Raw genomic sequence first — 21,158 nt, 5'->3', positions numbered from 1 at the left:
TAAAAAGAAAAACAAACGTTGACTTCCACCAATCCCACAGCACCTCCTTTACCTCTCCTTGTGTCTTCCTGTTTTCCAGATCATATCTATCCTAGCATCTAGATATAAATCCCTCTTTCTTATCCTTTCACTTCACAAGGTTATTCCAGACTCAGCCAGATTTCGGCCCTCAAACCTTGGCTTTAAAGGTATTCGTTTAGACACTCCCATTCCTTTTTCACTTCACTTTTTGGTTTTTGTCTTATTATATCTGCCAATTTGGCTAATTCTAAATATTCTGAAAGCTTACATAACCACTCTCCCCTAGCGGGTAACTGATTCCCTTTCCAATACTTAGCCACCAGGACTCTTGCTGCAGCTGTATAAGAAAAAATTAGCTTTGTTTTTTGACATGCTTCATTTCGCGACACAGTGATCTACTTTTACTAGCAAACCAGAAGTTATACTTTCCCCTGGGGAACATCTGTGTGAAACACCTACACACTGCAGCCGAGCTGCACACTGGCTCTCATTTCTCCCCCATCTCTAGCAAGTTAAGATGCAAATTATTCCTCACCTCCACTGCAACACTTCCCAACATTCAGGCAGGCCAATGGTAAGACTATTAATGTTATTGTTTCAGGGAATGCCTGGGCCCTTAGATCCCAGCTCAATCGCTGAGATCATCTGCAGGAGCATCGCTGGTCATCCCCCAAGTAGGTGAGGCTCATTTGACAAACATAAGTCCTGTGGAAAGCTCTTCCATTAGAGATTCAACAGGCACCTTCTGCCTCAACTTTTTAAATGGCTGCTGAAAAACCTGAGGGTTATCTAGTCTAACCCTCTGCAATGCAGGAATCTTTTGCCCAATGTGGCCGAGCTTTATTGGCCGAGGGAGCTGGCGTACAGCTTCCGAGTCATGTGGCCAGCATGACTAAGCCGCTTCTGGCGAACCAGAGCAGCGCATGGAAACGCCATTTACCTTCCCGCCGGAGTAGTACCTATTTATCTACTTGCACTTTGACATGCTTTCAAACTGCTAGGTTGGCAGGAGCTGGGACTGAGCAACTGGAGCTCACCCCATCACGGGGATTCGAACCTCTGACCTTCTAATCGGCAAGCCCAAGGCTCTGTGGTTTAACCCACAGTGCCACCCACGTCCCTAATTTTATGAGTACCTGTATATTAATATATTTTATAAATAACTATCACTACCTCACCCTACTTCTGTACCACCCAATAACTGGAATTCTCCAAGGTTGCAATGACCTTGGGCCGGTTACAATATCTCAGACTAAGCTACTTTGCAGGGTTGCTGTGAGGGTAAACTGGAGAGGGGGAGAAGTGTGCATCCCCCCTAGAGATGAGATATAAATGTAATAATAAAAGATGGGGGGGGACAGGGGGATGACACACAGATACACCATAATACAGAAGCAGAACCTCAAACCTAACATGGAATAAAAACAGCAGTGAGAGTCCCGACAAAAGAACAGTGGCAAGAGAAATTGATGGATTATGCGGAACTGGCGAAATTGACATACAAGCTGCCAGACAAGGACGACTGTGACTTTAAAGAAGAATGGGAACTTTTTACAAAATACTTTTAAAAAACCCCTAAATGAATTGGAATCCTTGGCAGGTTTTGAATAAACATACACAAATTTATTGATTGTTAACGTAATAGACAGATAATTTAAGGGTTTTTTTATAATTTTACAATATGCAGAGAATAACATGTGTTGAAAAATCAGAGAGAGGAGCTGAGGGAAGTCGGCAGGGGGGAAGGGGGAGGGTTTTTCATGGGGAGGGGTGAGGGAAAAATGGGGGAGGGGAAATGAAGATGATATGTTTTGATAATTTGTTATGTCGAAATTCTTAATAAAAATTTTTTTTTTTTAAAAGCAAAAACACAGCAGTGAGAGATAGCAGCAAAAATTATGCCTGCGAAAACTTTCTGTTGGAAAAAGACTCCTGCTGCTCCCACCACCACCCTCTGGCAGCTGGCAATAACCTTTCCTGTGGCTGCCCCCAGACTGTGAAATTCTCTCCCATGAGAAGCTAGACTGGCTCCCTCCTTGTTCTGCTTCTGCTGGCAGGCTAATACCACCCTATCCAGCCAGGTACCTGGAAACGAAGATGCAGACGGTGATTGCCACTAGGGCAAAGTGGAGTTTAATTGCTGGTTTTAAATGTAATTTTTAAACTAGTTTTTATTGCTTTATATTTTATAACAATGCTGTATACAATGAATGTTGTAGGACTTAGAAGAAAGGTGGTATATAAATATATTGAATAAAGAAAGTACATTCAGCTCATAGTTAAGCTGTGGAACTCAGTTCCACAGCGGGCAGGAAGAGTCACCAACCTAGACAGCTTTAAAAGAGGTTTAGTCAAATTCATGGAGGAGAAAGGCTTACAGATTTCCCCAGGTTGGTCACTGTGAGAACAGAGAACACTGTGAGAACAGTGAGCCACTGGTCTGATCTAGCAGGCTCTTCAAATGAGCTCACGTTCCTCATTAGATAAGCTACAAGGAAAAGTTCTGTGATGCTACTCAGCTGTCCAAATTCTGCTCTGCTTAATCTTTCCATTTTGATGTGCTTATTTGAGTAGTTTCCTGCTTTGCTTCAGCCATGGAACCCAAGGCAGCCTGTGTGAGGTTCCCCGGCAGTCTCCCATCTAGGCCCTGTCCATTCTGCCCACTCGCAGGGCAATGAGGCAAGGATCTGGGTTAATGTCTCAAAGCTTAGAGAGGGATGCTTTAAGGATAAGTCAGGCTCATGTGGGCGAAAGTGAGTCTTAAGATAGTGTTGGCCTCTGGCCCACAAAGCAGGGGTATTGTTAAGCCTTAAACTTTTGCACACAAGCCCTGGATTTCCTGCCTCTTCCCTGCTCTTTTAAAAAACTTACCTTAAAAATAAAATGCTTACTTAGGTGCTATACATATTGTGAAGACAAGTCCTCTCCTGATTTAGAGAAGCTGTCCCAGTTTCTGATTTGATCCCAGAATGTCCTGCTTTCCATTAAAGTCTTTCCATTAAAGTCTGCTTTCCATTAAAGTCATTAAAGTGCTTTCCTCTTAAAGTCTTTCCATTAAAGTCTTGACCGACTCTGGGGTTGCGGCGCTCATCTCGCTTTATTGGCCGAGGGAGCCGGCGTACAGCTTCCAGGTCATGTGGCCAGCATGACTAAGCCGCTTCTGGTGAACCAGAGCAGCGCATGGAAACGCCATTTACCTTCCCTCCAGAGTGGTACCTATTTATATACTTGCACTTTGACGTGCTTTCGAACTGCTAGGTTGGCAAGAGCAGGGACCGAGCAACGGGAGCGCACCCCGCCGTGGGGATTCGAACCGCCGACCTTCTGATCAGCAGGTCCTAGGCTCTGTGGTTTAACCCACAGCCCCACTTGCTTTCCCTTAGGATGACACTATTTTCATTGGAGAAATGTTGGAGGGTATGGAGTTATCCGGCCCCCAAAACATCTGAAGGCAACCCTATATAGGGAAGTTGTTTTTTTTAAAAAATGTTTAATGTTATATTATGCTTTTATATATGTTGGAGGCTGCCCAGAGTGGCTGGGGCAACCCAGTAAGATGTGTGGGGTTAAAATAGTAAAATTATAATTACAGAATGGGACATCCCTCTTTTCATTGGATAAATGTTGGAGGGTATACAAAGAGCCTGTGAGATCCCAGCCTCATCTTAATTTTGTTCCGAAAGTTGGATGTTCATTCATTCATATAAATTATCGCCTGCAGATTTTATGCAAGGTTGTGTTATGGGCTCACAGATTGCATTCAACCTACACAGAGTAGGCCTGTCCTGTGGCAATTAATGGCCATGATGAGCTCGGGTTCGTTAATTTCCATTGGTCTGCTGTTTGTAGGTCTAATGCTGGATGCAACTCTGTATCCTGAGTAGGGATGATGGAGAGATTCAAATCAATTATCCTCTAAAGGCAAAGCCATCTAAAGGCACAGCCTACCTTCAAAATTTGTACTTACCTGAATTTTGCAATGTGCAACTAAACTTTATCGAACTGTGCATATCGGGGGGAAATATGCATAAAAATAAATGTGTTGTTGAAATTAACATACAAAGATGCATTATATTAGGAAATGTTGTTTGCAAAAACATGTATGGTAAGCACAACTGAGCACAAAAATATGCTTATCAGGAGAAATTCACCCCAAATTTTTTTTAATGCAAATTGTGGTAGAAATTTAGAGAACTGAATCAGTGTCTGAAAAAATGGGGAACTGAGAATGACATCGACAGGTCCTTGTACCCCTAATCTCGAATCTTTTAAGTATTTAGCAACACCCTGCATTAGGCTTTTAATGGTTCATACACTTAACTTGAATGGAGCTATCAAACTAATTGGTTAGGAGGTAAGTTGGTTTTGTAAATTTATTAGCAGCTAAAGGCTAGTAACAATTGTCTTCTTCCCTCCCTGCTCCCCAATCATCCTTGCAACAAGTCACAGAGGCCAGGTGTAAGCATTGCAAGAAGTAAATAAATTCAGGGTTTCCATGAAAATGTGGGGTTTTTTTCAGAGTTTGATGGTTATGTGCCATGTGCATACATGAGAGAGCAGGGGACAGCAACAAAAGACTGGGAAGGCGTGTCATTAAGAATGCATTGCTTGTTAAAAGGAAGAGGAAAACATTTGCACTCTTCCGCACGCTGTCCTTGAAGAGCACACAATGGTGCAAAACGTCAATGTTTTATCTCGGCACTGGGAAAAGCCAATAGGCACATGGCTGTTTAACTTCAAACTTTGATAAAATATAAAGGATTCATATAATTAGGAAACCATTAATGAGGGTTTGGGAGAGAGATAAAGACTTAACAGAACAAAAGAAACCTTGTTGGCTCTCACCAATTGAAGCCTTGTTGCCCAAGCCACTTGGCAAGAAAGGGGAGTCACTTACGTACAGTGATTTACTAAAAGATCCAGAAGGAAAATGGAAACTAAAAGAGTACGATGAAACAAAAGACAAATTTTAGAGTTGGTTACATTATAGGCAATTACATGAGACGTATAAAGATGTGCTGGTCCCGGGGGTAAGGTACCTTGGGTGTAGCAGAGTCCACACGAAGAGGGGCAAGGTCCGAGGCAGAGAGCCGGGCGGTGAACAGGAACGCTGGAACAGGAGGCTGTGCAGGGAACAGGAACACCGGATGGTCGGGAACAGGAGGCCGAGCAGGGAACAGGAGTACCGGATAGTCAGGAACAGGAAGCCGAGCAGGGAACAGGAGTACCGGATAGTCAGGAACAGGAGGCCGAGCAGGGATCAGGAACGCAGGAAGGTCCGAAGCCAACAACGACGTTGCTCCCGCAACCTGGGGCCGGGCTGACTGGGCTTTTATCCTCTTCTAAGGCCAGGGGCGGTCCCGGCCCCCAGGAGCCCCGCCTCCTCTGGCCTTAAGGCGAGCACTCCTCCTGGGGGCAACCAGTTCCCTTCGCCTCTCTGCTCTAAGCCTCTGCAGATCAGGAGAGGCCGAAGGGTTACTGGGCCCTGGAGGAGGCTCACCTGTGGCCACTGAGTCGTCAAGCCTCTCTGGGGCCAGAAGGGCTTCACCTGGGGCCAGCTCCTGATGCACTGCCACAGGTGCAGGCTCTTCAGCATCTAGGCCTTGCCCCAGTTCAGCCGGCCCTGGAGGCGGGGACTCCTGTGCAGGCTGGGATTCCTCTGTTTCATCCTCCGAATCGGAATCCCAGGCCATCACACCATCCCCCCTCCCAGGCCCCCCCCTCAACCGAGGGTCCGGACCCGGCTTGCCGGGGTACGTCGCATGGAACTCTCGGAGGCAGGCAGGTGCGTGGACGTTGGCCGCTGGTTCCCAGGAACGGTCCTCCGGTCCGTACCCCTTCCAGTCAATGAGATACTGCAGCTTTCCCCTGTGGTATCGGGAGTCCAGGATGCGTTCCACCTCGTACTCAGGCTCTCCCCGAACCAACACTGGCTGCGGTCGGGGACGGTTCGGGTGGAACTCGTCGGGTGGGGCCACCGGACTCAAAAGGGACCTGTGGAAGACCGGGTGAACCTTCAGGGTTGCGGGTAACCGGAGACGAAATGCCACAGGAGAGACTTGGTCTACGATAGGGAACGGGCCGGTGAAGCGGGCGTCCAACTTCCGCGAAGGTCGAGAGGGGTGGAGGTGGCGAGTGGAGAGCCAAACCAGGTCACCGACGCGAAGTTCCGGCCCCACCTGGCGGTGGCGGTCGGCCTGGGCCTTGTACGCTTCCTTGGCCTGGTGCAGTTGCTCCACCAAAAGCTGTTGCTGGGACTGGAGCTCTTGAAGCCACTCCGTCACCGCCGGGACTGCGGATGTCGGCAGCACCTCTGGAAACAGCCGTGGATGATAACCATAACTGGCCTGGAACGGGGTCTGCTGGGTGGACGCATTCACCGCGTTATTGTAGGCGAACTCCGCCAATGCCAGGTGGTCGACCCAGTCATCCTGCTGGTAGCTGCAGTAACACCGGAGGTACTGCTCCAGCACCGCGTTCGCCCGTTCCGTCTGGCCATCGGTCTGTGGGTGGTAGGCTGACGAGAGGCAGACCTCCGTCCCGAGGGTCTGGTGTAGTGCTCGCCAGAACCGGGATGTGAACTGAACGCCCCGGTCGGACACCACGCGCTCAGGTAGGCCATGCAGGCGGAAGACATGCTGAAGGTACAGCTGAGCAGTTTCCTTGGCTGTGGGTACAGATGGACAGGGAGCGCAGTGCACCATCTTGGTGAAATGGTCGGAGAAAACCAGAAGGCAGGTACAGCCACGAGACGAGGGTAAGTCCACTACAAAGTCCAACGAAACCGTGTGCCAAGGGTGCGGTGGAACTGGCAATGGCTGAAGTAGGCCGGGGGGTCGCCCGGTAGGTCCCTTGGCGCGCCGGCAGACATCACAACCAGCAACGTAGCGAGCCACGTCAGCCTTCAGGCGGGGCCACCAAAACTCTCGACTGACCAGATGGGTGGTCCGATACCGTCCAAAGTGCCCCGCTGCTGGGGCATCATGGGCCATCCGGAGAACCTCCAGCCGTAGTGGCCCTGGCGGGATGTACAGACGACCGTGGTGCAGCAGAAGGCCCTGATGCAGGACCAGCCCCGGATACTGTGGGCTGGACCCTTCAGCCAGCTCCCGGAGTCGTTCCTGGGCCCAAGCGTCGACCCGCTGCTGTTCCCGCACCCGAACCTGCAGTGGCTGCGCCTCCTGGGTGGCCAGGAATGCAGCCGGAGGTAGGATCGTGGTGGGTTCTGCTTGCTGTACCGTGTCTGCGTTGTCTTCAGGTTTCCGGGACAGGGCATCCGCCTTCTGATTCTGAGAGCTAGGGATGTAGCGGATCCGGAACTGGAACCGGGAAAAGAACAACGCCCACCGGATCTGTCTTTGGTTCAGCTTGCGGGTGGTCTGGAGGTACTCCAGGTTCCGGTGGTCGGTTCTCACCTCCACCGGATGTCGTGCCCCCTCAAGATGGTGGCGCCAGACCTCAAAGGCTACCTTGATGGCCAGTAGTTCCCGCTCCCACACAGTATAGTTACGCTCCGCTGGTAGGAGCTGGCGGGAATAGAAGGCACAGGGTAAGAGTGGCGCTTCAGGACCAATCTGTTGAGACAAGACGGCACCGAGAGCCGTACTGGAAGCGTCGGTCTCCACCACAAAGGGTCGAGAGGGGTCAGGATGTTGTAAGATTGGTGCCCTCTGGAAACAGGCCTTCAACCCCTGAAACGCCTCCTCTGCCTCCTTGTCCCAGGAAAACGGCGTCTTTGGGCGCAGTAGCCGGGTCAACGGGGTGGTGCGATGAGCATAATCAGCGATGAAGGTCCGGTAGTAATTGGCGAACCCCAGGAAACGCTGTAGGTCCTTGCGGTTCCGGGGTGCCGCCCATTCTTGAACCGCTGTCACCTTCCCCGGGTCCATTTGCACCCCATCTGGAGAGAGCCGGTGACCAAGGAAGTCCACAGTCCGCTGATGGAACTCGCACTTGCTGAGCTTTGCGTACAAACGGTGCTCACGCAAGCGCTGCAGCACGGTCCGGACATGTCCCTCATGGCGAGCCGGGTCACGGGAGTAAATCAGTATGTCATCCAAATACACCACCACGTACTTGTCTAACAAGTCCTGAAACACGTGGTTGATGTAGCGTTGAAACACAGCAGGCGCGTTGCACAAACCGAAAGGCATAACCAAATATTCGAACTGCCCGTACCGGGTCCCAAACGCTGTCTTCCACTCATCCCCGGCTCGGATCCGAATCAAGTTGTAGGCCCCTCGGAGGTCCAGCTTGGTGAACACCTGTGCCCCTTGCACCCGCTCCAGCAGCTCCGAGATAAGGGGCAAGGGGTACCGGTCTGGGACGGTAATTTTGTTCAGGGCTCGGTAATCATGGCAAGGGCGGAGTTCCCCACATTTCTTCTTAACGAAAAGCACTGGTGCCGCGGTAGGCGAGGTGGAAGGCCTAATGAACCCACGCTCCAGGTTCTTGCGCAAGAAGTCCTGCAAAGCCTCGCGCTCTGGCTCTGTTAGGGAATATAAGCGACTCACTGGTAAAGGCGCTCCGGGTTGGAGGTCTATGCCGCAGTCAAAAGGCCGATGCGGCGGCAGCTGGTCTGCCCCCCGTTCCTCGAACACGTCCTGGTAGTCCTGGTACACGGCTGGGAGCGTGGGTGCTGCCTCCTCTGAGGGCGCGGCCGCCAGCGTTCCGGATTGAGCATGGGAACATGGGTCTGGGAAGTGCACGGTCCGTTTGACCCAGTCAATCTGAACGTTGTGGGCTTCCAGCCAGTCCATCCCGAGCACCAGGGGGAAGCGGGGCATAGAGGCAATGTCCAAAGTTCGCAACTCCCGGTGCTGCTGGAGACACAGGACCAGAGGCTGGGTCTCCTGAGTAACGGCACCTGAACGCAGAAGTCGTCCGTCAATCGCTTCCACCTGGACCGGTACTGGCTTGTTCCGAAGTGGCACCTGATGATGGGCGGCAAAAGCAGCGTCCATATAGGAGCGGGTTGCCCCTGAATCTACCAAAGCATGGGTGAGGATCCAGGGCCCACCTGGAGGGTATAAACGTACCGAAACCATAAGATGCTGCAAGTCCATTGGTGCGGGCCCATTCTGTACGGTTTGGGACCCCCGGTAGCTAGGGCCATCAGCTACTGGGGTTGGCGGTTTCCCTGCGGCTGGCGTTTCTCAGGGCAGGACCGAGCGAAGTGTCCACTTCCGCCACAGTAAAGACAGAGATTTCCCTCCCGACGCCGCGCCTTCTCTGCGGGGGAAAGGCGTGGCCGCACTGCCCCGAGCTGCATAGGCTCCTCCGTTAAATCAGTTGTGACCGTGGGGCTGCCGGAAAAAGCTGGTGCCGTGAACTGGAAGTGTCGGTGAACCCGGGCCTGACGACGATCCTCCAACCGGTCGTCTATTTGTAGACTCCGTTGAATGAGAGTGTCCAGCGTGGTGGGGCGTTCCATTGTGGCCAACTGGTCCAGTACCTCGTCCGAAAGCCCTTCAAGATACTGGTCCCGCAGTGCCGAGTCATTCCAGGTCAAGTCCTGTGCCAACAGCCGAAACTCCGTGGTATATGTGGCCACCGTGGACTTGCCCTGTTTCAAATGCCGAATCGCCCGGTTGGCTTGACTCTCTTTCTGGGGGTTGCCGAACGCGGCCTCCAAACGATTGCAAAACCCCGTATAGTCTGCCAGCAAGGGGGAGTCTTGCCTGAGTAGCGGCAACGCCCACTTGGCCGCCTGGTCCTTTAACAAACTAATCAAAAAGTGCACCTTGGTGCGGTCGTCAGGAAAGTTCCGGGCTCGCCCCTGAATATACAGCTTGGCCTGGGCCAGGAACATGGGAAAGCTGGCCGGGGCTCCATCAAATTTCTCAGGCAAAGCCACTGGGTACTTGCCCGGAGCCGGGGCGTCGGCCCCAGGAGCCGGTAGGGCTTCCAAGCGTTGCTGAAGTGCCACAACCGCGTCACTGAGCTGCTGCACGGTGTGAGACAAGGCCTGGTTCTCCTGGGCCAAAGCCACCAGTGCAGCCGCCTGTTCAGCCATGGCCTCTGGCTCTTCCCGAACGCACCCCTACGAAGGGGGAGTGCGGGTGTGGCGGGAGCAAACTGTGCTGGTCCCGGGGGTAAGGTACCTTGGGTGTAGCAGAGTCCACACGAAGAGGGGCAAGGTCCGAGGCAGAGAGCCGGGCGGTGAACAGGAACGCTGGAACAGGAGGCTGTGCAGGGAACAGGAACACCGGATGGTCGGGAACAGGAGGCCGAGCAGGGAACAGGAGTACCGGATAGTCAGGAACAGGAAGCCGAGCAGGGAACAGGAGTACCGGATAGTCAGGAACAGGAGGCCGAGCAGGGATCAGGAACGCAGGAAGGTCCGAAGCCAACAACGACGTTGCTCCCGCAACCTGGGGCCGGGCTGACTGGGCTTTTATCCTCTTCTAAGGCCAGGGGCGGTCCCGGCCCCCAGGAGCCCCGCCTCCTCTGGCCTTAAGGCGAGCACTCCTCCTGGGGGCAACCAGTTCCCTTCGCCTCTCTGCTCTAAGCCTCTGCAGATCAGGAGAGGCCGAAGGGTTACTGGGCCCTGGAGGAGGCTCACCTGTGGCCACTGAGTCGTCAAGCCTCTCTGGGGCCAGAAGGGCTTCACCTGGGGCCAGCTCCTGATGCACTGCCACAGGTGCAGGCTCTTCAGCATCTAGGCCTTGCCCCAGTTCAGCCGGCCCTGGAGGCGGGGACTCCTGTGCAGGCTGGGATTCCTCTGTTTCATCCTCCGAATCGGAATCCCAGGCCATCACAAAAGAAGACCATAAGAAAGGATTTAGTTACACCACTTCTAGATTTCAAAAAGGAAGTCATAGAAAGGAAAGTGAAGTTGCTGAAAGGCGCATATAGTATTCTGCTAGAATGGGAAACAAAAGATGAAGAGGTGAAATCGGTCATGATCAAATGGACAAAAGATATAGGACATAACATACAATTTGGAGATTGGGAAAAATTGTGGAAAACAGATTTAAAATTTACAGATTGTTCTCTTTTGAAAGAAAACTACACGAAAATGATGTATAGATGGTATATAACACCAGCACAGATAGAAAAAATGTATAAAACCAGGTCAAACATATGTTGGAAATGTAAAGAAAAGGAAGGAACCTTTTACCATATGTGGTGGGAATGCAGAGAAATTTTTTAAAAAATGGGAAATTATATATAATGAGTTGAAGAAAATGTTTAAAATGACATTCGTAAAAAAACCAGAAGCATTTTTGTCACGGGTTGTAGGGCAAGACCTGCCAAGGAAAATAAAGAACTTATTTATGTACGCTACAACAGTGGCAAGAGTCTTGATAGCACAAGGGTGGAAGAATGAGGAAACCCCGACAAAAGAACAGTGGCAAGAGAAATTGATGAACCATGCAGAACTGGCGGAACTGACATACAAACTGCGAGATAAGGACAATTGTGAATTCAAAGAAGAATGGGAACTTTTTACAAATTATTTAAAAAGACAACAAAATGAACTGGACTCCTTGGCAGGTTTTGAATAAACATACACAAATTTATTGAGGGTTAATATAGTAGACAGATAAGGATGTATACAATTTTACAATATGCAGAGAATAATATGAGTTGAGAGATCAGAGAGAGGAGCTGAGGGAAGTCTGGGGGGGGGGAGGGTTTGTTGGGGAGGTGGGAGGGGGGAAAAGGGTGTGGGGAAATAATGAAGATGATTTGTTTTGATAATTTGTTATGTTGAAATTGTTAATATTTTTTTAAAAAATAAACTTTGATAAAATACCGCAGGGAGAAACCAGATTGTTTCCACGTTTGCTGTTTAAAATATGTGGGTTGATGGGTGTAGTTAGTATCTTCAGGGGTACTGTTCATTTATTTATTTCATAGAATTTATACACTGCTTAATCGTAAAAAAAAAGCCCCGAACCCGCAAAGCTGTTTAACAATAAAGCAATAATATTATCAATAAGAAGAATTAACGACAATAATTTAAGACATTCAAAAAGTTAAAATTAACAACAAGCTAAAGCAGCTTAAGACATGGCATCGACTTTCTGAACACTAGGTAGGCGTCCCTAAACAACATGTATTTAAAAGGCACCAAAAAGAGCATAGCTAAGTTCCAAAGGGTGGGTGGTGCCACACTAAAATATTGAGTTCTTACAAATGCGGAACAAATATTATGTGGCACCTGCAATGGTGCCAGTTCTGCAGATCAAAGCATTTGAGTGGGCCCATATGGGGTAAGGTGGTCTCACATGTAAACTAGCCCCAAGTTGTTAAGGGCTTTCTATACCAATATCAATGCCTCTGGATAGCTTTAGATCACGGGTAGGCAACCTAAGGCCCAGGGGCTGGATCCAGCCCAATCGCCTTCTAAATCTGGCCTGTGGACGGTCCAGGAATCAGCATGTTTTTACATGAGTAGAATGTGTCCTTTTATTTCAAATGCATCTCTGGGTTATTTGTAGGGCATAGGAATTCATTCACCCCCCCAAAAAAAATATATAGTCAGGCCCCCCACAACGTCTGAGGGACAGCGGGCCGCTGACTCCTGCTTTAGAAAGTGTGTCCCAATGTCTGTGGCTTATTGCATCTGAATATTTGGCCCCATATCAAGAGAACCCGAAGCACTTTTCTCAAAGGGAAGCTGGTGGCTCACATTGGAGAAACGCAAGTTCAGATCCCCAGTTGGTCCACAAATCTCACTGGGGGCTAGGGCAGTCCCTAACTCTCAAGTTAGCATCCCTTGCAGGGTTGCTGTGAAGCTGCAGGGGACTGGCTTGAGAGCTCCTTTGGAAGGAAAGTGGGAGGCAGACTACTGATTCTCAGAGGGCTCTCTGAGCCCCTTCTTCAGAGAGGGTAGTCCAGGGACAAACAGCATACAGTTTTCTCAAAGGGACCCTTGCTCCCTGAGAATAAAGTTCTGCACCATCTGCAGTAAAGGCTTCCCAGGTGTGTGGAGTGCAGAAGCTCACACCTGACATATCAGCTGCCGTTTACCCCTTTCTGCCTGCAATCATGTGCTGATACAGCGGCGTAGCGTGGGTTGTCAGCACCCGGGGCAAGGCAAGTAATTTGCGCCCCCTAAACTGCCGCTGCTGCCAGCTTCTTCTTGCTGCTGCCTGGGCTGGGGTATTTACGGTAAGGTAGCCACGGCGGCGGCGGCAGGTCCGTATCAGGTGATCTGAGGCGGGTTGCCGCTGGCGCTGCCGCCCAAACGACGCCGCTTGCCTGGAGGAGGAGGGCAGAGAGGCGAGGAAAATGCAACATGGCCCAGCAGCTGCAGCAGCAGCGGCGGCGGGGCTGTCAGGAGGGGCTGCCTGGTGGGGACCGCGGCGAGCGCTGAGAGCCGCTGCCAGCTCGTCAGTTCTGCGAGACATGGGGCTCTGCTACAGCCTGCGCCCGAGGCTCTTCGGCGACTCCGGAGGCGGCAAGCGCGCCCCCCCCAGATGTTGCGCCTGGTGCGGCCGGCCCCCCCTGCACCCCCCACGCTACGCCACTGTGCTGATAAAAGCCATTTTGCACCTCTTGGAGGTCATTAGCTGGTGAAAGGAGATGACTTTTTAAAAGATTATAATAAATAAATGTTAAAATTGAGAAATCAACATGCACCTCTCAAGCACTACACATATATGCTCAGAGTCATGCTAAGCTCAGTGGCTTAGCCACCCCCACAAGCAAGCGTGCCCAGGACTGTAGCCTTGTTTATTTGGATGTCTCAAATGCATTTACCTGGTAAAGAGTTCTGTTAGGTCCCTGTTCTGCGCCACCTTAAATCTACTGGTTTGCCTCACCTAACCCCATTGTTCCATTTCGCCCTACATCTTGGGTTTACGTTCCTGAGAAAACACACCCATGTCCTCAAATTCACTTCTCCCAGGAACCGCTGTCTTGCCAGAGGCTCACTGTTAACTTACTGCACACCGCTGGGGAACGTTCAGACGCACTTGAAAACAAAGAGAAGAGAGAAATAGAACCAACTTCTCTTTTGTGCCTGAAAAGCCTGGGTGGGGAGGAATGATGGAAAAGATCAAGCACAGCAAGTTCTGAGAGGAAATATGTGTGGATTTCACCCTGAGCAGATGGTCTGTGGGCTAAAAGGCAAAATGACATTTCAGTTTCTTTGGAGCGAAACTGGGAGGAAGCTATTTGCAGGATCACAATCAAATCCAAAACTTTTAAAATAAAATAATTCCCACCACCACCGATGAACCGAAATCATTTTAGTAGCCGGAGTGTATACATACCGTTTGGCTGGACCTGACTTCTCTGAGTTGGAGAACAGCCTGTGTAGGGATGGGTGTGGAGTTGTAACCTGCCCAGTCTATATTCTGCTGAACTAGGCAGGACTTGCATAAAAGGAAACTGTCCCAGCACTTTCTGTCAAAATTAAGCCCTGTTTTGTTATTTCCAAGAGAGATTGTTCTAGATCTCACATCCTGAGCTATTTTGACAGAAACCCAGGGGATAGGGGAGAGAGAGTGAAGTTTTCGATGTCAAAACATGGGTAGTTGTGGAAGGGCAAAGTTGCAGGCAAAGTGCGTCTTATGTTCTCTCTCTCTCTTTCTTTCTCTCTCTCTCTCTGCTGCTTCTGCTTGCCACGTTTCCTTGTTTTGCTTGCAAAAAGCTGGTGAATCACATTCTAATTGGTGCAATTGCGATGGTTGGGGGGGGGGGGACATAGTTTGAAGGCGGGGCCTTTTCCTTCCTGACCAAAAGTACTGTTTTGAATAGTGTGGCTTTGGCAATGCTATTTTTGTAGGAAGGAAAAGAAACAGAATGTGCGAGCATTTTGGAAGAGAAATGCAATCCGTTCGGTTTCCCTGTTTTCAAATTGTCCAGCCTTCTGGCCTTTTTCAGACGGGCGAGGCCTGCAGATTCCTAAGCGGAGTCTTGTTCCAGGAGAGGGCTGTGACCAGAGCTCAACCTTCAGGATGGGGGGGGGGGGAATAGCAATAGTTGGCGATTCTTAAGAGGCAGGCAGCCTTTTAAGACCAGAGGCAGCTAGCAATAAAATCATTAAGAACAGAACAACGGGGCAAAGAGCGGGTTCTATCTCAGATCCTCCCAAGTGTCCTTGTTTTCCAGCGACAGTTTCAGATTAACAGAAGTCACCGCAAGTTTCTGATTTGATCCTGAAATTTCCTGCTTTTCCTTAGGACGTCCCTATTTTCATCAGATAAATGATGGCGGTTATGATACCTAACGGACTCTGCTCTCATCTGTGACTCCTAGAAGCTGCCAGCATGCAACAGCAGCCACACCCTGGGAAATGGGTTTGACTGGCTGCCTAAGCCAAGTGGGGATTGAACTGTGTGCAACGCAGGTGCCGTGCTGGACCTGCACCACTTTAAAGACCAACAAATGTATTGTGGTGTATTGTTTTTGTGGGCTATTTTAGAAAAATGCAGCAGCGTCTTCAGAAGGATGAATGTATCTCAGCTTCTTATTTTCCTAGTCTTCAATTTGCCACATTTCCTAATCAGTTTATTTTTGTTTTTATTTATTTGTCATGAAAACAACTTGTTATTTTAGTGAGGATTTCTCCTCATACACACATCTCTGCAAGCAGTTCCCCCTAATCTAATGCCCGCGGACTGCCTCACCAGAGTGGTGCATGCTCTAGTTATCTCCCGCTTGGACTACTGCAATGCGCTCTACGTGGGGCTACCTTTGAAGGTGACCTGGAAACTGCAATTAATCCAGAATGCGGCAGCTAGACTGGTGACTGGGAGCGGCCGCTGAGACCATATGAGAGATCTGCATTGGCTCCCAGTACATTTCCGAGCACAATTCAAAGTGTTGGTGCTGACCTTTAAAGCCCTAAACAGCCTCAGTCCAGTATGCCTGAAGGAGCGTCTCCACCCCCATCGTTCAGCCCCGAACCTGAGGTCCAGCGCCAAAGGCCTTCTGGCGGTTCCCTCACTGCGAGAAGCCAAGTTACAGGGAACCAGGCAGAGGGCCTTCTCAGTAGTGGCGCCCACTCTGTGGAACACCCTCCCATCAGATGCCAAGGAAATAAGTAGCTATCCTATTTTTAAAAGACACCTGAAGGCAGCCCTGTTTAGGGAAGTTTTTAATATTTAATGCTGTTTTGTTGTTAACACTCAATTGGGAGCCGCCCAGAGTGGCTGGGGAAACTCAGCCAGATGGGTGGGGTATAAATAATAAATTATTATTATTATTATTATTATTATTATTATTATTATTATTATTATTCTCCTCAATACAAAGAAGCTTCTCTTTTTTTCTGATCTTTCATATTTGTCAGGAAACCCATGTTTGCTACAATATGTTGTGGAGATCTGTAGAAGACTAACCAATGTGGATACTGTTGCTCGTTGTATGTACCATATTTTTCGCTCTATAAGACGCACCAGACAATAAGACGCACCTAGTTTTTGGAGGAAGAAAACAAGAAAAAAAAATTATGAATCTCAGAAGCCAGAACAACAAGAAGGATCGCTGCGCAGAGAAAGCAGCAATCCCTCTTGCTGTTCTGGCTTCTGGGATAGCTGCGCAGCCTGCATTCGCTGAATAAGACGCACACACATTTCCCCTTACTTTTTAAGAGGGAAAAAGTGAGTCTTATAGAGCAAAAAATATGGTATATATAAAATGTATGTTGATACTATACAATACTATGCCACATTGAAATGTTTAAACATTTGATTTGTCCTTGAATCTTCCCACCATACATGCCATCCTCCTCCCCTGCCACTCCAGGGTGGCACACCACACACTGCTGGAGGGCCACTGCCCTAGCCTCCTTCTAGTCTGGGTGGTGGACAGAGAGGGGTGGGCGAGCGTAACTGCCCCTCCCACTTTTGCCTCTGGCCCCACCCACCACGGGCGTCCTGCCCTCGGGATGTTGCGGAAGAGGTGATGCAGTCCTCAGGCTGCAAAATGGGTCCAAACCCTTGGAGCCTTCTTGCCTCTGACAGTGTTGTTTTCTCTGCTTGCTGGTTGGCATTATCATTGTGGTAAGTTATTAAAATGGGACACGGGTGGCGCTGTGGGTTAAACCACAGAGCCTAGGACTTGCCGATCAGAAGGTCGGCGGTTCGAATCCCCGCGACGGGGTGAGCTCCCGTTGCTCGGTCCCTGCTCCTGCCAACCTAGCAGTTCGAAAGCACGTCAAAGTGCAAGTAGATAAATAGGTACCACTCCGGTGGGAAGGTAAATGGCGTTTCCGTGCGCTGCTCTGGTTCTCCAGAAGCGGCTTAGTCATGCTGGCCACATGACCTGGAAGCTGTACGCCTGCTCCCTCGGCCAATAAAGCGAGATGAGCGCCGCAACCCCAGAGTCGTCCGCGACTGGACCTAATGGTCAGGGGTCACTTTACCTTTATTGCAACCAGCTGAAGTAAAACACAGCACTGCAATAAACCAACCAACCAACCAAATGCATTGCGTCTTTGTGGGCTACAGTCTCTTGAGGTCTGCAGGGCTAGTTGTGTGACAGACAGTTCTAATCCCCAATAATTCTCCATCACTTCTCTACACCCGCCCCCGCATATCCCCCTCCACAAGTACCTGCTGCCCAGAGTGGTTTTCTCGTGCTGCCCAATGGCAGAGCTGGTAATTGATCTGCCCAGATGTCGCACAGCAATCCAAGTTCTCTGATGGGCAAGACTCAGCAGGCACCCAACGCAGGCCCCATTTGCACCATAAATGTAAATCGCTATGATGCTACTTTAAAAGGTCATAGCTTCTCCTAAAGAATTCTGGGAGCTATAATTAGTTAAGGGTTCTCAGAGTTGTCAGGAGATTCCTGTTCCCCTCACAGTGCTGCAGTTGATTAGCAGCCAGTCGCTTTCCCCAGGGAACTCCGGGAACTGTAGTTCTCTGAGAGGAATGCGGGGGGCATCCTACCCACCCTGGGCACCCTCAACGTGCTACAGCTTCCATAATTCTTTGGGGAAAGCCATGGCTATTTAAAGTGGTCATGGTGTTCATGCAGCCTTGGAAAACAACACGCAATTAGCAACAAGTATTTTTCCACAGAAAATTACACAATCCTATGCAAGGTTCGTCTGCATCACCCTCGACATTATGTTCAGTGGGGCTCACTCTTAGCCAACAACAGCAGCATGCTGCAGTCTTTAAGAGATGAGAAATTCAACATATGAGTTTCAAAGCTTCTCTATACAGATGTCAGTCTCGCTGAATGTTTCAACATTCTCCCTCTGCCCCCATATACAAAGAGCGAACGTCAAAATCCCCCTTTCAACATTTCCATTATTGCACTAACAGGGAAAGCCCAAGCCTCAAAAATTGAATTCTGATATGTCAACACTGATTTTATTTATATCTTTTTTAAATATATGAAGGCCAGGGTTGTCAATTCCATATTGCAGGGGGGGGGGGGGGCAAGGCTGTGAGGGAGGCCTGGCAAGTTTTGAAAATATATCGGATTCGAATCTAGCACTTCTTCCTCAAGGCCTCATATGCAAATACTGCATTAGAACGATTGCATTAATTCCACACGCACACCCCAGCCGCTTTGTAAGTCTTCTCAGGCAGTTAAAATCTCCTCCGCTAAAAGCATTTCTGAGCAGACACTTCTGCGTTTTACTGGATTCCCCCACCCCGCCCCCGCGCGCTTTCCTTTTTTGCAACATCATCTTTGCTCTGCGTAAAAGCCCTTTGCAAAACTGCTTATCGCTGCCAGAAAAGCAGAGAACAACAGCTACGCTTTCCCCACCCACCTCCCCCAAAACACACGCCACCCTTTTCCCCTAATACCATTTCCTGCAGATCAACTGCTTTTGGGCAGACCACCACAAGACGGCAGAAAGACAGAAAGAGAGCACCCGGAGGATGCAAAGAACAAGTTCTATGCCCTGGAGACACGTGCGCGTGTGTGTTTGGAAACATATTTCTCAAGCACAAGCTAGCAGCTCATCAAAAGGGCAAAATCTGTTGGGGGGGGGGGTGTCTGGAAAGCAGTTTGCCGTACGCCATGCGGGTGGCGGGGACACTCGCTGTATGAAGAGGAAACAAAAAACCTCATAAATATCACTGGGGCACGCCTGGTATCTTCAGCCTGTCGATCTTTGGAGCCCGAACAGAGGAAGTAGAAGCGCTGACAAACCTTGCCGAAACGCCCCGCTGCCGCTTTCTTACAGCCACAGGTCTCGGGAAACGGCCCTTAGCCTGGGAGGCTTTGTGGCGCTGATCAGCCGGCAGGATCTCTCCCAGTGCCTCAGGGTGTGTGTGTGTGTGTGTGTGTTCTTCTTGCCTCTGCTGCACAGCTTTGGCCCAGGTCCTGAGGGCCCGCCTGACTTTCTGTGCTCCCTTCTTCCTGAGCCTTTTGAAAGGGCCTTTTTGGCTCTGCACAGCACTCTCCTGCCAATCATCATCTGCGTCCTGTCTCTGGCATCTTCTGGGTTGGCATCTTTTTGGACCGGGCACTCTCCGACATGGAGAGAATTGGGCAAAGGGAGGTGTCGCCCGCCCGCCCCCACTCTTGTAACATACAAAGTTCTCAGCTAGTGAAGCTGATTTGGACTGTTGGGTTCATTTGTGTGCATATGTGTGTGTGCTTGGATTTTTTCACATGGCTTGTGGAACTCACCACCACAAGGTGCGGGCAGCAAAGTGGACAAGTTCTCAAGTGTGGTGGGATCATAGAATCATAGATGGGTAGAATTGGATGGGACTCAAAAGGGTTACCCCCAAACATGCCCATTTGACTGCTTCAGTCTACAGAACTGGCACTATTGCAAGTGCCACATCATATTCATAGAATATTCAGGAAAAGATCCCAAGGGTCATCTAGTCCAACCCCGTGCAATGCAGGAATCTCAGCTAAAGCATCCATGACAGATGGCCATCTTCTGAGAGAGACCGTCAGAACAGCTCTTACTGCCCCAAAATTTCTCCTCATGTTTAGTCAGAATCTCCTTGTCATTTGAATCTATAGGTTCAGGTCTGAATAGTTTTTCGAAGTTGCAAACGGGGAAAATGATGAATTCTCAAGTACCTCTAGTTCCTGTGGAGAATATGAGCACCACAATTTGTTTTTCAGATGAACACACTCCTTAAGGACTTAGGAAGTTTTCTTGTGCCAAGTCAGACCTTTGGCTCATTTTGCTCAGTACTGTCCACTGGGATTGGTTCTTCAGAATGTCATAATATTCTTCAGAATCTTATGTGGCACTTGCAAGCCCTACCTGGGGATTCTGGAAACTGAATCTTTTGCATAACATGCTTTACCATTGCACCACAGGGTGAAATTTGCTTTCCACAATTTAATATTGAGGTGTGGACAGACTAAGATTGGGCTTTTACCCATAATTTCTAAATAGATGGACTTTTGTGGACAGGGGCAGTGTACTTCTGCATGGCAATTACAGGAGCTAAGTAAGGACGGGGGGCTGTTATCTACACCCCACAAATGAGGAAAGCTATAATCTACAATCACATATAGCTATCTGTTAACAACCTACATTCTCTGCAAAAATGCATGACAAGAGCTGTTAGCCGTGAAAGAGTAACAAGTAACTATGAACTAATTTCAGGAGAGGTACTTACACCTATAGATTTTATACCTGCTTAAAATATAATGTTCCCCTGCACACACACCCCATCCCAGAAGCTCACGTACCCTTTCGATTTTTCCGAAGTCCTCCTGGATTTTCTAAAGGTGTTTTACATCTAGTAGCTGCGTCCGGTGGGAGTTGACACTGTAAATAAGAGGGAAGGAAGAAGAACTGGGGTTTCCTGCTGTGGCGGTGAGCATAGTAGCTAAGCAGATGGCCACTTCCTTACTGAGTAGAACACGTGCCACGTTGGGACAGGAGCTCAGCAGCTTACAAACGGGGATATGCTGTGGACCTATAGAAGGCACCCTCTTTTCCCTTTCCCTTCCTCATATTTCCAAAAGATTTCATTATCTAAAAGAGGAGTGGGGAAACACAAGATAAGGGGAACATTAGTGCGTAAGTGTACAAGTAAGATTAATCAGCACGTATGACAAAAAATAAATATTGCCAAAGTTAATCACCAGACCAATATAAATTGATAAACCATTGTAATCTCCTCCCAAAGCTGGAGGGTGGAGCACAGAATGGGTTAGAAGAGGAGGAGGAGGAGGAGGCAGGCCAGGCAAGTGAAGGGCTGGGTACTTCCCCCCCCCTCTCCTGCACCAGG

The 21,158-nt window shown here is 49.5% G+C and overlaps 1 protein-coding gene across 3 annotated transcripts in view; it reads right to left on the bottom strand.

Annotated features, from left to right (window-relative positions):
• Positions 1-20,836, bottom strand: part of GLT6D1 (glycosyltransferase 6 domain containing 1) — a 52,457-nt gene extending 31,621 nt beyond the window's left edge. The window contains exon 1 of one of the 3 annotated variants that reach the window (XM_028715438.2): positions 20,614-20,836. The gene's annotated coding sequence lies outside the window, so the exon portion shown is untranslated. Of the gene's footprint in view, positions 1-14,249; positions 14,591-19,098; positions 19,230-20,613 lie in introns of those variants that run through there. The other 2 variants (XM_077922216.1, XM_028715437.2) reach the window with 2 other exon arrangements.
• Between the last annotated feature and the right edge of the window lie 322 nt (positions 20,837-21,158).

This window comes from Podarcis muralis, chromosome Z (assembly GCF_964188315.1).
Source record: "Podarcis muralis chromosome Z, rPodMur119.hap1.1, whole genome shotgun sequence".
NCBI classification, from domain to species: Eukaryota; Metazoa; Chordata; class Lepidosauria; order Squamata; family Lacertidae; genus Podarcis; species Podarcis muralis.
This window is presented reverse-complemented; position numbering and strand designations above follow the sequence as displayed.